The following is a 16,028-nucleotide window of genomic DNA, read 5'->3' as shown; positions in this document are numbered from 1 at the left end:
CAGAGCATGAGTGGGGGAGGGGCAGAGAGAGAGAGGGAGACACAGAATCCGAAGCAGGCTCCAGGCTCGGAGTTGTCAGCACAGAGCCCGATGAGGGGCTCAAACTCACAAACCGTGAGATCACAACCTGAGCCGAAGTCGGTCGCCCAACCGACTGAGCCACCCAGGCGCCCCATAAATTGATTTATTTTAAATGTATTACATAACTTCCCTGAAGGTAAGGGATGTGAACTGAAGGAAGTTTTGCACAATCCTGTTTAGACTGTATAGTCCCTAAGGTTAAAGACAAAAGTAACTTTAAACATATACTGAACTTCAGTTACTGGGTTTCTTTTTTTTTTTTTTTTTTTTTTTTTTTTTTTGCAGAAAAGAAAGGTTAGGAAGTCTGAAACTATCTCGTGTGTTCTAGGATCGAACAAAATATGCAGGAAACGTTTCACTGTCCGAGAAGGAGTCCCCATTCCCGGCGTTTTGAATTGCGCTTCACAGGTGTGGCTTTTTTTTTTTTTTTTTTGGTTTGTGGCTGATGAAAGAAATGTCTCAGATCAAAGGAGACTAAAGAGACACAGCAATTCGGTGCAGTGCTGTGACTAATAAAAGTAGATTATAAAGCACAATTGGGAATTGAGGAGATCTGAATAAATGCTGCAGATTACATCAGACATTGGCAAACTGCAGCCTGTGGGCGGAGGCCAGGCTACTGCCTGTTTTGGTAAATAGAGTTTTTTTGGAACACAGCCACACCCATGTATTTATGTATTGTCTATGGCGGCTTTCACACCACAAAGCAAAATTGAGTAGTTGTGACGGAGAGTGTCCTGCAAAGGCTACGATATTTCCTGTCTGACCCTTGATAGAAAATGTCCCAACTCTTTTATGAGATAATGTTGTTTCAACAGCAATTTCCTTCATTTGGTTGATTTTACTGTGGTTATGGAGGACAACGTCCTTGTTTTCGGAAAATAAGCTTACTTAGAAAATAAAATATAGATAAACGTTTATATAGGCATATAGAAGTATTTGTCGGTAGTAAATATTAGAGCTACTTTTAGATGATTTCGTCAATGAGGGCACCAATTCTCACAATTATTTTGCCTCCACGCTGTTCATATATGCAGTACATTCATTACAGAAGTTTTTCAAGTCTTCTTTGTCTTTTGTGAAATGCATGTTCCTGAAGAGGGCAGGCCAGTTGTGTTTTTAACTATCTTCATTTGGGGTTTGTCTGACGCTTCTTCATTATTAGGTGCAGGATATACATGTTTGACCTGAACACCTTAGAAGTGACGTGCTCTCTTCAGTGTTTTGTGTCAGGCACACGGCAGCGGAAGCCCCTACTTCCTTTTAGAGGAAAATGCTTCTAGAAGCAGTGACGAGGGCCGGGCGTGCTCTCCGCTGCTGGGGTGTCCTTGCTCTGTGATGTCTCCGTGGAGGGAACTGGGAGATGTATCTGTGTGCGCAACTAACTATGTGTGTATTAGTGATTCGTGACAAGTCTCCTGACCATCCTGATTCTCCCTGCCTCTAATCGGGAATTATTCAACTAGAGCCACCTAAAGACAAAATGCCTCCAACCTTATGAACTCTTATTGCCTAGTATGTTCATCTGCAGTCATTGAAGTGTTCAAAAAGGAAGAAAGATACAGATTGAATGTAGACTTTAAGTTACAGGTGCGTGTTAGGGACACTTTGGTGGCTCAGTCGGTTGAGCATCTGACTTCAGCTCATGGTCTCATGAGTTCGTGACTTCAGGTCATGATCTCATGGTTCACGAGTTCAAGCCCCACGTCGGGCTCCGTGCTGTCAGTGCAGAGCCCGCTTCACATCCTCTGACCCCTCTCTCTCTGCCCCTCCCCCACTCATGCTCTCTCAAAAATAAACATTTTTATTTTTATAAAAATAAATATATTTATAATTCATAATATGTATACATTTATAAAAATAAATATTTCTATTTTTATTTAAGTCAATGTTAAAATCCAGGGTGATTGCTGCCAATATACTTAGCTAAATGGAGAAAACGTCTGAGTCTAGACCAACTAAGATGCTGTTTAGAGCACTAAAATTATTTTGTGATATATTGATGAGCAGGCAGAAGAATAAGGGACATCGCCAAAGGCCAGAAGCAACTAGTCTTCTGCTGGGGGCATCCCCAACCTCCACGGCCTAGAAGCTGACTTATTTTGTACCGCTGATGGGAAGGAAGCAAGCGACAGAACCTAACGTTAGGTGAGGGGAGGGAGATTAGAAAACACACAAGAAGCAGGACACCTTAAAGCCAACAGCCTCCGAGAGAGACTAGAGAGAAATCCTAGCACAGGAGTGATAGACTAGGGGTGTAAGAGCACAAGCCTATCTTCAGGGCACTCAGTAGTTCCTCCCAGAAGCTGGGCAGAAGCAAAAGCAAGTATCTGCGGGAACGAATTTACCCTAAAGCCTGAACGCATTGCCACCATCAAGGTCCCAAGAAAGATGCATCCACGATCAAAGACGAAAACTCACACGGAAGATAGGCCGTTATGAACAAGAACTAAGAACTAGGGGACTAACCCCTCAAAGGCATTAGGTATCTAACTTATAAAATGTTAAATGTGTTACATGTGAAGCTACGTTCGCTATGTTGGGATCAGATTATTTCATCAGACAATTTGAATTTCCCTAATGTTATTAGAGAAATATATTTAAGGAAATCAAGGTATTGAAAGGATAAAGGATGACCGAGAGACGCAAAGACAGTACCGGGCATACGTGCGAAAACACTAGAATCTCTCAAAAAGAAAAACATAATGACTAAAATGACAACCTCAACAGATGGTCTACCGCTCGGTAACGTCAGGGTAGGAGATTCGTGGACACAGCAGGAATTCGTTGCCCAGTGAAAATGGCAAATTTGGTATCGGGTCCAGGCAGGTCCAAGGGGTACAGGGAAATGAAAAGGGTGACCCAGACTTACGTAGCTCCTCGATTGCATCCGCACCTCCCCCTCAACTCGTGCCCGTAGTTTCACGCGAGGTTTCCTTTGACCAGCCGATGGAGGAGACAAAAGCCCAAGGCTGGCTCACAAATGGGTCACCTCGCCGTGTCGATGCGAGCCCAAACTGCACAACTGCCACATTTCAGACCACTTAGCAGCGATCATACGGGATGGCAGTGAGGGGGGATTCTCCCAGTGGGCAGATTTCTGAGAAGTGCATTTGGCCACGCACTCTGAAGGAAGAAGGAGCCTGCAGTATAGACTTTACGACAGTGACAAATGGCTAGGCTGGTTGGTCTGGGGCCTGAAAGGAACCAGATTGGAAAATTGGAGACGAAGAAGTCTAGAAGATGCACAGCTGGCTTTAAGGGAGTGGACACAGAGCAAACACATCTCTGGGTTTCACGTTAATGCCCACCAGGGAGCGCCCAATAGAGGGGATAATCCCTACTCCCAAGGGGGCGAGATACTTTTTCTTTCGGATGTCAGCCAGGCTCTCTTCAGTCACCCCAGTGCCGGCACAATGGGCCCATAAATGGGGTGGCCTTCATGCCAGGGATGGAGGCTCTTCCTGGGCCAGGCAGCACAGGTTCTCGGTCATCAACACTGACCCCACTGTTTGCTAACCCAGCATCAGCAGTCTGTGATATCGAAGCACCCACAATGGCGCCATTTCTGAAAGAAACCAAATAACTAATTGGCAGCAAATTGATCACTGTGGCCCTTTCTACCCTGGAAAGGCCCGTGTTGCATCCTTACTGGAAATGACATCCGCTTCAGGTATGCGTTTGCCTTCCATATGTGTGGTGTCTTCTCCAGCACCATCTTCAAAGAACATATAAAATATCTGTTGACCACAAATCCTATAGAACGTTGCCTAGTCTAAGGGACCCATTCTATGACAAAGGAGAAGAGGTGATCACATGGGAGCGTGACCATGTGATCCACTGATGTTGAGTTATCTCATTGATGCTAAATCCTTACCCCAAAGCATCCAGCCTAATAGAATAGTGGACGGTCTTTTCAGGGCTCAGCAGACATGCCAGCTTCATGACAACTACCTGATGACTAATGCTTCCTTCCAGGACGTGGAGTATTCACTGAACCAAACCACAGCTAATATGAGGCTGTGTCCCCAGGAGCTGGAGTACAGGGGGCCTGAGAACAAAGCGTGGCTAGATGTCCTCACCACAACTCCAGGAGATCTATGTATGGGAGTTTTGCTTTTCACCTAAGGTTATAAAGGACATTACTTGTTCCCTAGCATTAAGTTCTGAGTAACAATCTGCAGCTGATAAATGGCCAGACGTTTTACAGCCCCGTAAAATCAAAGTTGCATTCCCTGGGAGAGAGCCCTGTGAAGTCACCCAGCCTTATGAGAGAGATGGCCTGGCAAGGCAGCAGCAATCAACTTGTCATTTTGGGGGTAAGTAATCTTTTTTTATTTAATTTTTTTTCGTAATGTTTTTATTTATTTTTGAGACAGAGAGAGACAGAGCATGAGCAGGGAAGGGGCAGAGAGAGAGGAAGACACAGAATCCGAAGCAGGCTCCAGGTTCTGAGCTGTCAGCACAGAGCCTGATGCGGGGCTCGAACTTACGGACTGTGAGATCATGACCTGAGCTGAAGTCGGACACTTAACTGACTGAGCCACCCAGGCACCCCATGGGGTAAGTAATCTTTAACATGTCCTGGAAGGGATGTTTGTGATGGGCAGGGGGCGGGGGCGGGGGGGAGGGGGGGCATCCGGCATAAGAAGAAAAGGGGCTGGGGGTGATGCCTGTCTTCCAATACCGAACTGTCATGTGGGCACGTGTTGCTTATTGCTTCCAAAGGCAAGATCAAGTGGTTGGAAAAGGCTAGATTTGACTCCACACAAAGAGCTTTCTAACTGTCTAGACCGGCACCGTCCGGTAGAAGTAGAAAGTGAGTCACGCACGTGACTTTTAATTTCCCAGTAGCCGCAATAAGAAAAGTGAAAAAGGAAAGCGGGTGACATTGGTTGTAACAACATAGCTTAGTTCAGCCGGGTCCAAAGTAGTATCAGTTCAACATTTCACCCATATCAAAAAGGCCGAGGAGCTGTTTTGCATTCTTCCGTGCTAAGTCTCGAAGTCCCACGTGGGTTTCACCCTTCCAGCCCGGCTCAGTTTGCACTAGCCTTCCAAGTGCTCCCTGGCCACGTGAGCCTCGTGCATACTGACGGCAGGGGTCGGGGTTGTGTCAGAGACAGGGAGCATCCTCCCGGTCCGATAGGGAAGCCAGGTTGAATAAGCCCCATCAAGGCCGCGTGGCGAAATGTCCATGCACTGATTACGTTGGGGACCGTGTCCTGGCTCCCCTCCCCCTTGCCTCGCCTCCGTGTAACGGCGACCGTCTTCTCTGCTCCCATCCACCAGGTTACGGCGGTAAGGGCTGCTATGCCTTCTGGGAGAGATGAGCAGTTTTCCTGGAGCCTCCCAGCTTTCTGTGTGTCTGGGGAGCTTAAAAACAACCCTCATTGCCACCCTGCCTTGAGAAGCAGGGGAACAAAGGTATCTAGGGGCTCTTGGCTGGAGTAGCTCAGGAGCTGGGGAGTCGGGACCTCCTTGCGATGCCTACCTTTCCTCCTCCTCGAGAACCGCTCGTAACACTGCCGTGTGAGGACGTGAAGTCTGCCTTTTTGGTGGAGTTAGTAACCCTGATTATTACTAATCTGATCCGTTTTGTTTGTTTGTTTGCTTACTGTTAAGCAAAGTAATAGCTTTCCTCTGATTTTGTTGCTTCTCTAAGTAAAGGAAGCGTTCAGACCTTCAGACCATAGTGGAAAAGACAGTGCATGGGCTGCCTGGGTGGCTCAGTGGGTTAAGCGTCCGACTCTTGCTTTCTGTGCCGATAGCACGGAGCCTGCTTGGGATTCCCTCTCTCCCTCTCTCTCTCTGCCCCTCCCCTGCTTGCTCTCTCTCTCTCTTTCAAGATAAATAAACTTAAAAAAAAAAAAGAAACTTCTGGGGCACCTAGGTGGCTCGGTCGGTTAAGCGTCCAACTTCAGGTCATGATCTCATGGTTTGTGGGTTCGAGCCCCGCGTCGGGCTCTGTGCTGACAGCTCCGAGCCTGGAGCCTGCTTCAGATTCTGTGTCTCCCTCTCTCTCTGCCCCTCCCCTGCTTGTGCACTCTCTCTCTCCGCCCCCCCCAACAATAAATAAACATTTTTAAAAAAAGAAAAAAGAAAGAAAAGACAGTGCAGTTTTATCCAAATATCAGAAGGCAAGCTAGAACCAATATGGAAATTTCCTTGATTTGAATCATTGACAACGTATCCTGGATCGGCTGAGACAGAAACCAGGAGTTCTTTGGACGTATTTTCAAGAAACGAGTGAACTTTAACGATCATGTTGTGTGCACCCACCTGACCGGGGTGTGCATCCTGGATGTGAATCATGACTTTTCTCCTGGGTGCAGCCGTAGGAAAAGATTTCATTCTGAATAAAAGAGGACCCAGGCCATTTTCCACTTGTGAATCACATGATGGGGAGAATCGCCAAACACCAGTTTTGATTTAATAGCGTTCTCCTAATTGTACGCCTGTGTCTAGTCTCTAAGAGCAACTCAGGACAGCCAGCAAAATGCTCTACGCCTAACAATCCGTATAGCGATAAAAACCTATTCGCAGGTTCCCATGTGAATTAAATAACATGCTTGGAAAGGTGGCTTAGGTTGTTTGTGAGGTTGGCAGCAAATGATGTCAAAGGAGAATGGTCCAAGAAATTCCAGATCCATCTGGTAGCCTTAAGCCTGTTGGATGCCTTCCCTTAAAATCTAGATTTCTAGCAGACTGCTTCACAGGATTTCGAGCCCATTTCCCCATAAACACAAAGAATGTGGATGGAAATATGGGAACGTGTCCTCAGCTGCTTTCATTTTGCTGAGGCACTTCAATATGGACCGAATTCCAAAGATTAGGAGGCTTTAGTTTTGAACTTGATCTCACATTATCAACATTATCTTGGCTAAACGTTTGTCTGATGTGCTTCATGTGACCAGAACTGCCGTTCTAGATGCGGGAATCTGCGCAGGAGAAGCTTTTCCTCCCTCCCTCCAGCTAGCAGAGGCTCCGACCAGGAGAACGAGATGCGCAGGGTTAACGCCGGGTTTCGAAACCCTCTTGAGTTGAGCTGTCTACGCTGGCAAGCAGCTTAGCCAGACATCTGTTTGATTCTTACCCTTCCCTGTCACTTGTGTTTTCTACTCGTTTGCAGTCTGCTTTTCCAGCTCACTAGTTGGGGGGCCGTCCTTGCCACTCCATTCTTTGACTATCAGGTCACTGGTTAATGACACATTCCCCGCCGAGAAAGCAGCCTTCCTAAAGGCTGGGGAAAGTGCCATCCGTCATTGGACATTTTTCACGAGACGCTTTGTTTTCTTGCTTTTTAATTTTTTTCATTGGTCCTTGAAATGCCCGGTCCTGTTGTCATAAGAGTGGAATGGATGTGTTTACGGAGAACTGCAAGAAACAAAATCCGTGGTGAACTTGGAGAGCTGAGCTCTTAACAGTTAAGGGAAACAGTAAAAGATCCGGCGAAGGTGTGATTGTTTTTGAGGAGGGGGGTTATCACATCTTTGTACTTTATCGGTTCTGAAGACCAAATCGAAATGTATGTATGACAAGCTTGAAAGATAAAATAAAAGAGAATCTAACCAAATTATCCTGGACGTTTGCGGAGAGGACGTGCAGACTCAGCATCCTGGAACCCCAGCTGGACGCCGATTAACGGCAAAGCCCCTCCGTAGAGAAGGATGATGGCCTTGGCTCCTGTCCTGGGCAATATTGTCAGGGACAGACAGTGTGGCCCTGCCTTTGATTGCAACACAGAATATAAAGACACCCAACTCTCATCAGAAAATTAACTCTGAGCGCTCTGCTCTCCGGGTTTTATCAAAGGCCTGGTTATGAAAAATAATATTCATGGAGAGTTCCCAGGAGCCCTTACCCTCAAAGTGTGTTCTCTGCACCACACGGCGGGCATCCCCTGGGAGCCCCAGTCCAGCACCGTATGTTTGTTCTGGGCCTTGCCCTTGAGAAGACGTTCTGAGAAGGAGACTCAGGACAGTACCACTGTGTTTGCTGCTAAAATATGGAGGCCGTACCCCCTATCACCACATTACATGCCTATGTGAGACCCCTTGCCCCCCACCCCAAGTGAGAGATTCCTGTCAGGTCTCTGTCAGGCAGTAACTTGTGGATCCCGAGCATCATATAGCCATTAACTCCGCCATTTTGCTTTGACCCATAGGGAGCTCAGAGCTGAATGCCAGCCCCACAGCATGACTTCAGCTTGGCCACGGCCACACAGCGGTGTGATGGGCCCAGCAGGCCGGAGCTGTCATCTTCATTATCACACTGAACTGACACAGAGGAAGGAGATGACTGAGGCCACGTGTAGTGATGCTGGCTTAGACAGGAAGTTTCCGAGAGACAACTGAGACACCTTGAACTCCTTAGTGTCAAATGTTCAGACAAAGCAGCGTATGTAAATATCTCAGAGATCTCTTATCTGCTTGACCCCATCATGTTTCTCCCCATCATTCTTTTTTTCTAGAGAAGTAATCAGTGGGAGCCTGGGTGGCTCAGTTGGTTGAGTGTCAGACTTGGGCTCTGGTTCTGATCTCACGGTTCATGAATTTGAGCCCTGAGTCAGGCTCTGCGGTCTCGGTGTGGAACCTGCTTCAGATCCTCTGTCTTTCTGTCTCTGCCTGTCCCTTGTCCCTTCTCTTTCTCTCAAAAATAAATAAACATTAAAAAAAAAAGTGATCTGGGGCGCCTGGGTGGTTCAGTCGGTTAAGTGTCTGACTTTGGCTCAGGTCATGATCTCCCGGTTCTTGAGTTCGAGCCCCGCGTTGGGCTCTGTGCCGACAGCTCGGAGCCTGGAACCCGCTTCACATTCTGTGTCTCCCTCTCTCTCTCTCTGCCCCTCCCCTGCTCACACTCTGTCTCTCTCTCTGAAGAAGAAATAAACATTAAAAAAAATGTTGTTTTAAAGAGAAGTAATCAGAGATGTACCTAAAGATTTTAGAACAAGCATATTAGTTAGAAAATTAAAATGACGTTACAAGGTAAGCAGTGCTTGAGCAAAAACCTCTATCCCGACCCTCATGCTGAGGTTGGGCTGATGGGCACTGGCCATGGCAGCCTCTTCCTCCTTCAAGAGCTGGGTCTGGGGGTGAGGAAGACGAGCGAGGGCTGAAAGTTCCAAAGTGCCAAAGGATGCTTCTGTGCTAAGCGACTGGGGGGGTCATGGCTGCAGGTCTGCTCCTGGGTGTGGAAGAAACTCCCAGTCGTGCAGAGTGCCGGCTGCAGCTCTAAAGCGTTGGCTTTCGGGTGTGGGGATCCCGGGTCTCAGCTCTCAAGCGTGACCATGTGTCAGACCTGAAAACCAGTGTTCCCCTTCCCCGTGTATGACCTGATGCAGAAGGTTCACCACGTTTTCTCATCCCTGAAACACGGCTTCTAACAGGGTTAGAAGGGTTTTCACTCCAACTTCCTAAACCGGTTTTGGGAACACAAGTTTTCACGGTTTGAGAAAACCAGCCCCAGACACCCGATGACTCCTCTGCGTGCTTTTCCATTCACACCCCCCCAGAGCCCTGATCACCCAGCAAGTTCCAGACGTCTGAACGAGGCATGCACATGTTGGTGGCGAACTTCTCTAATTGAATTCATTCTTTGGCTCTGGAGACTCTGCTGGGAGTGATAGAAAAGACGTTTAGGAAAGACACTCGTCTTAAACATTGCTTTTTTATGTTAAAGAGAAAGAGCACGAGTCGGGGGAGAGGAGTAGAGGGAGAGAGAGAGAGAAAGAAACATCTCAAGCCGGCTCCACACTCAGCATGGAGCCTGACGCGGCGCTCGAGCCCAGACCTCGGGATCACGACCTGAGCCGAAATCAAGAGTCGGACGCTCAACCGCCTGAGCCACCTGGGCGCCCTGCCTTAGACATTTTAAAAAGAAGCACCTTTGCCGAAGTGCTACCCTTCACTGCTCCAGGTCTGCCTGCCCTGGCGTCGGCCCGCCAGGACCCCCAGCCTCACCAGGTGCCCCTAGGCACCCCTGCTGCCCCAGCCTCCCGACCGTGAAACCAGACTCTGCTGGGAAGCTGTCTTCCCTTGGTGACACTGTTGCTGCCATCACCCTGGCCTTAGCAGAGGACACTGGTGTACCCCTTCCCCCTTGTCCCTGACCCCCCACGGCATGGCCAAGACTGGTCCACGCATCCCAATACCGTTTTGCCAAGGGTTCAAGGACAACAGCAGAAAAACGCAACCCAGAGCAAGCCTCACACTGACGCGAGCGACCTTTCCTTGAAGTCCCGCAAAGGCCTTCTGGCTGCCTACATGCGTTTCACAAGGTCTCGGAAGTTCAAGTTCAAACAGCAGCCCATCTAGGGATGCTGGGCCCAGCCCTACACGTTCTTTCCCATGCTGTCCTCACCAGTACGTCCAGAGGTCTGGGCTCCAGCCCCCCTCAGACCCCTCTGCACCTTCACAGGCCAACTCCAATGGAAAACTGGAATATTCTCTCCCCCCACCCCCCCACACCCCCCAGACGTGCGTCAGGAACCCCAGGGCCAGGAGAGCACACACGGGAAGCGACTGGCCACTCGACACCATCTATAGTCTCTCTCATCATATGGGGAGGCCTGACTGGCTCAGTCAGTTAAGTGTCCGACTTTGGCTCAGGTCAGGATCTCTCGGTTCATGAGTCCGAGCCCTGAGTCGGGCTCTGTGCCGACAGCTCGGAGCCTGGAGCCTGCTTCGGATTCTGTGTCTCCCTCTCTCTCTACCCCTCTCCTGCTCACGCTCTCTCTCTCTCTCTCAAAAATAAACATTAAAAAAGATGTACATTTGTTTTGCTTTAATGCTTTCACCTGAGAGATTGCATTTGGGGAGAAGCTTCTCTCCTGCTGAGAGAGAGCCACAAGCAGGTGTTCCCTGGGCGGGTCTGCAGGTGCGTGGCCTGGCCGCTGACAGGCGCCCGTGCACCCTTGTCCGAGCCCCAAAACACCTTCACCTATAGCACGGGAGAGAAGGGTGCCTGCTTGGAGCGAGAACAGATAGCTTTCCCCCTGAGTCAGAGGGTTCTGATGCATGTTTGTTTTGGCGCGCATCACTACGCAACAGACCTGGTGCGCTGAACAGATTCTCAAGGGAGTCACGCACCCACGTCCCTGTCTCCAGCGGGTCCCTTCCCATGAAGCTTGGCTAACACCAACCTTGATATTATCCGCCCTTGGTCCCAGCGCCCTTCCTCACTCTCTCTCTCTGTGACCCACCGATCCTTCGCGTATTAGACGAGCCAGAGCCCAGGGACAAGGAAAATAAGGACTATTCTCAGACACCAACGAGTGTCACCACCGAGGTCCTCACCCTCCCGGTGCCTCTCTCCCACCAGGGCAGCGAACGCTATTTTGTCATTCAATTAACCTCAAAGTATATTTAGAGGAGCACCTGGGTGGTTCAGTCAGTTAAGTGTCCGACTCTTGATTTAGGCTCAGATCATGATCCCAGAGTTGTGAGTTCCAGCTCCTCGCTGGGCTCTGTGCTGACAGCTCAAAGCCTGCTTGGAATCTCTCCTTCTCTCTGCCCCTCCCCTGCTTATGTGTTCTCTCTCTCTCTCTCTCTCTCTCTCTCTCAAAAAAGGGGGGGGGGGCACCTGGGTGGCTCAGTCAGTTAAGCGTCCGACTTTGGCTCAGGTCATGATCTCAGGTTTGTGGGTTAGAGCCCGACATCAGGCTCTGTGCTGTCTTCGGATCCTCTGTCTCCCTCTTTCTCTCTGCCCCTCTTTCTTTCTCTCTCAAAATTGAATACATGTTTAAGAAATATATATACATCTGTACATATATATGTGTGTATATATATATGTGACCTTTGGCACTTACAGACCCATTCTATAATCACAAGCACAAATAACTGAAGGCTTTCCCATCGTTCAATAGCATTGGTGAGATTAATTCAATTATTTTGCCATTTTTCTGTGTCTACTTTGGTCTAGACAAAGGTTGGGAGGGGCACCAAATGCTTCATCTGTTTTCTAACATCATTTGAAAGACTGTGAATTTTAACACACTACCAATCCTGAATGTCAGTCCCCGAAAAAGGAATTCGAGGCACTTCAAATATTAAGAATTGAAAACGCCCAAGCCTACAAATGCACTGGCTCAGCATTTCCAGAAAGAGAACTTGTGTTTTTGTCTGATCGACTCAAGTTTTCTACCAGCAAGAGGATTTTGTTTCTTTGGATTTTGGTGGGAACCTAGAGTGTCGCTGGTATCGTGCAAGTTCAAGGTGGACTCCTCCTCCGGATGAATAAATTAACATACATTAATATATTAATATACATGCACCGCAAAAGATCGCCTACTGAGAGCCAAATTCCTTTCTCACCCTTGCCTTCTGCTTCTCCCGACAGAGTCTCGTTTCCCGTGTGCTCCTGTCGTCTGCCCTCCCTGGGGCAGGGGTGCAGGTGAGGGTCAGCCCCAGGGGTCTGGCCGGGCCCAGCCCACTCGGCTTCCCTCCTGGGCTCCCCCAAGAACTCCGGGCTCAGTCTCACTTTTAGGCTGATCGAGGCTCCTGTGTGGGCCTGGGCCACACACACAGGCCACAGTCTGTGAAGGCCACATGTTTGTGTGCAATGAGGGGAGAAGGACGTGAGACTTCCCTCCGGCCTTAAGGGAACACAGGTGCGGAGCCCCCCTCCCCAGACCTGTCCACCGGAGGAGACCGAGGCTGGTCTGGGAGCTCCTGGGCTCCCTGCACGCTACCCGCTGTGGAGTCAGCACCCCCGCCCCCGGTCTTGAGGCCCTCTTGGTATGGAGTCTGAGTCCAGGGTCCCGCGAGGGCCACCATCCCCGATGCCGTCCCATGGACCTCCCTCCCTTGCTGTGATGTGCCCCTCTGTCCCCACTCCCCCTATTTATATCTCTTTGAAACTCAGTTTCCAGCTCCCCCCTCCCGCCCCTCTCCATTGCCTGTCCTTTTTCTTTCTCCATTTCCTCTTGAACTGAAACCAAAGACTGTTGAATTCAGTCTAAGAGACACTTGTCCTGAAACCATTGTCTCCAGCCGCTGCTAAAGGGGAAGCGGGGACATCCACACAGGCGCCGCTCGCTTCCTTGGATGGTCTGCCGTCCCCAGTCAGTGCCTGGAGCCCTGGCCTCGTCCACACGGGTCCCGGGTGACAAGCGGGTATGGCGTTCGAGTGAGTGGAGCCGCGGTCTCAGCCCCACAGCCTTGGACTCGCACGTCTGGCCAACCCGGGGATTTGTTTTCCGTGGCTTCTGGAAGAAGAGTAAGGATGTGCAGTGGGTTACTGTCCCCTCGAGCCCGGGTCCCCATGGGTCAGCCCGAGGACGAGAGATGCCCACCAGATTCACCCAGGATGCATCACAGAGGGGACAGCCGCTCTGCTTGGAAGGAAATGTCAGAGGGGCATCCGCGTGTGCAAACCCCTTCGAGAAGTAGTTAAAACAAGTCTCATTTCCTACCCGGGTGGCGGCTAAAACACTCTGCCTTCCCCTTGGTCTTCCCCAAACTGACAAAATCCTAAGAAGCAAATACGAACAGCCCTGCTGTTACTGAGCAGCCCACCCACCCTGGCCCTGGCCCCTGGCCCCCACCTCCACAGCCTCAGATAGAGGCCCTCCAGAAGTTTCTGGCAGCCTCCTGATTTGCTGGTGTCCTGTTTCCTGGGCTCTTGTGAGCACCGCCTGAGCACAAAGCAGAACAGTTCTGCAGCTGCCTGGGTTCTGAGCTCAGGGCTGGGCAATCCAGAGGCAGCGGGGTGGGGGGCGGGGCGGGGGCCCTGGGCAGTGTCTGCTGTGGGCCGAGGGTGCCCCAACTCTAGGGGCCTCTGCGTCCTGGGGCTGGGGACACCTGGCAGCTGCCGGCAGGGGAGACGCATTAGTTTCCAGGGGAGTGCCCCCCCCCACCCCCAGCCCACCTCCTCCTGAGTCGCTGGGCAAGAACGCCCCTGCTCGTCTTTGCCACCCCCACCCTGCCTCACGTCCCCGCTGCCCAAGAAAACACCTGGCAGAAACCCAGCTTCTTGAAGTGGTCAAATAAACAAGAGGCCTGTGAGTCATCGCGGACCGGGCGGCTGGAAGATGGGGGGACCCAGTGCCAAACCCATGATGTGGCGCGTCTTCCTTCTGGGAACCCTGAGTCATAGAGGGACGCGGGAGCTGGCAGGGTGCTGGGGGTGAAGACTGAGCGCGACTGTGTGAGTCTTTCCGTGTGAGAGTCTGTGAGTGAGTGTGAGCTTGCGTGTAAGTGTGCGAGAGTATTTGTGCGTGTGTGGGAAGCCGAGAGTGTGTGTGTGTGTGTGTGCGTGTGTGTGCACATGGGTGATCTATGCGTGCACACACAAGCTTCCCTCATCCCCCTTTTCCTTCCCCCAGATGGCTTTCCGGGGGACAGGCCTTGAACGGGCACTTGACGTAGGTAAGAAGGTTCCAGGGGATGGGTCGTCCTCCCCGCCCCGCGTCCTCCCTGCCTCCTCCGCCGGCCTGGTGGGATGGATTGTGGGGCTTCACAAAGCCTTCTTCTTCGGCCCACCACACCTATTTGTTCATCTGGGGGTCATTCCGTGCCAACTCGGGAGATGTTTACGAAAGTCTCGAGTTCTACCTTCAGTTGTTAATGCCAGGCTCGTCAGGACAGCCAAGGCTGTAGGTGGCAACACGGGGAGCTCGCCCTTGCTTGCTGATGCTTCTCGGCCACACGGTCAGGCAGACAAGCAAGGGCCTCACAAGGGGCAGCGAGGGGAACGAGACGCCCAGCCAGCCCAAAGCGGGGCGAGGGCATTAGGCGGAGGCATTACCGCGGGCTTTAGGGCTGTGATATCGTTCACTCCATCCACCCCATGGGTAGGGGAGTCGTTTACGGTCTGAGGAAGCTGCCCCCCTTCCCCGGACAAACCTGACCCAGCACCGGGGCGAACGGTGCAGCCTGGACTCTAATGTCCCCTCTTTGACTGCAGCGCGTTCTGCTTCCTCAGTACCAACTCATCTCAACTATTTTTTAAAGGCATCAGAAAACACAAGCTTTATGTTTTTCAAGTATTTTGCAGGCAAAGTCATCGTTGGAGCTGGAGGAGGGCCTGAGGTTGCGTGGAAAATAGCCTCGGACAAGGGAAGCAGCCATGTGAAGTTTGTCGGGGAGCTCTGACCTCACCTGGCTCAGCTGCTTAGCAGGAAAACAGTCCCTCGTTACAAAGGAGATCCAATGAAATCCTGCAGCCGTCGGAACTCAACTGTATATTTTCTAAATCTCTAAACCAGAAGTTCTCAACCATGAGCGATTCTGTCCCTCCCGGTTCATTTGGCGATATCTGGAGGTTGTTCGGTCATCACAGTTGGAGGCGGAGGGTGCAGAGGCCAGGGATGCTGTTCAACTCCCTACAGTCACAGGACAGTCCCCGCCACTAAGAATGACCTGCTTCAGAATACTGTTAGAGCCATACTTTTCTTTGCCTGCTAGTCCGGGGGCGCAAAGAGCCCAATGTGATGGTGGCCTCAACATCAGTGGGACCCTTGCAGCGCCCCCTACTGGGAGCACTTCTGGGTGCCCAAAGTTGCAGGTCCAGGTAATGGGCAGTGCAAGTTCCCTGGGAGTGATGAGGAGCAGTCCTACCGAGGGCACGAGCCAATGTCAGCTGTAGGCTTAGCCCACGGGTGGCGGCCTGGGAGACAGGGCCCTGCGCAGTTCACTGGCCCTTTATTATACTCTCCTACGTGACCCTGCCCGAGAGTGCCATCTGTTTCTTGCTGGGGACCTGACTGGCACGTCTCCAATCTTCTTGAAGAGTGGTTCACAGGGAACAGAGCCCCCAAGCCATTACTACTGAACAGCAGGAAGAGCCCAGATCTGAGATTCCAAATCCCTGATCCAAGGGTTTCTGCCTGCCTGACCCATGGAGTTTCCCAAAGAGACTGTACCAATCCACGCTCCCACAAGCAGTGTGCAAAAGTGCAGTTGTTTTACATCTTTGCCAACACTTAGCATTGTCTGTCTTTAAAC

The sequence above is a fragment of the Panthera onca genome, chromosome C1, assembly GCF_046562875.1.
Source record: "Panthera onca isolate mPanOnc1 chromosome C1, mPanOnc1 haplotype 2, whole genome shotgun sequence".
NCBI classification, from domain to species: Eukaryota; Metazoa; Chordata; class Mammalia; order Carnivora; family Felidae; genus Panthera; species Panthera onca.
The sequence above is the reverse complement of the archived record's forward strand: the minus strand, read 5'-3'. Positions refer to the sequence as shown.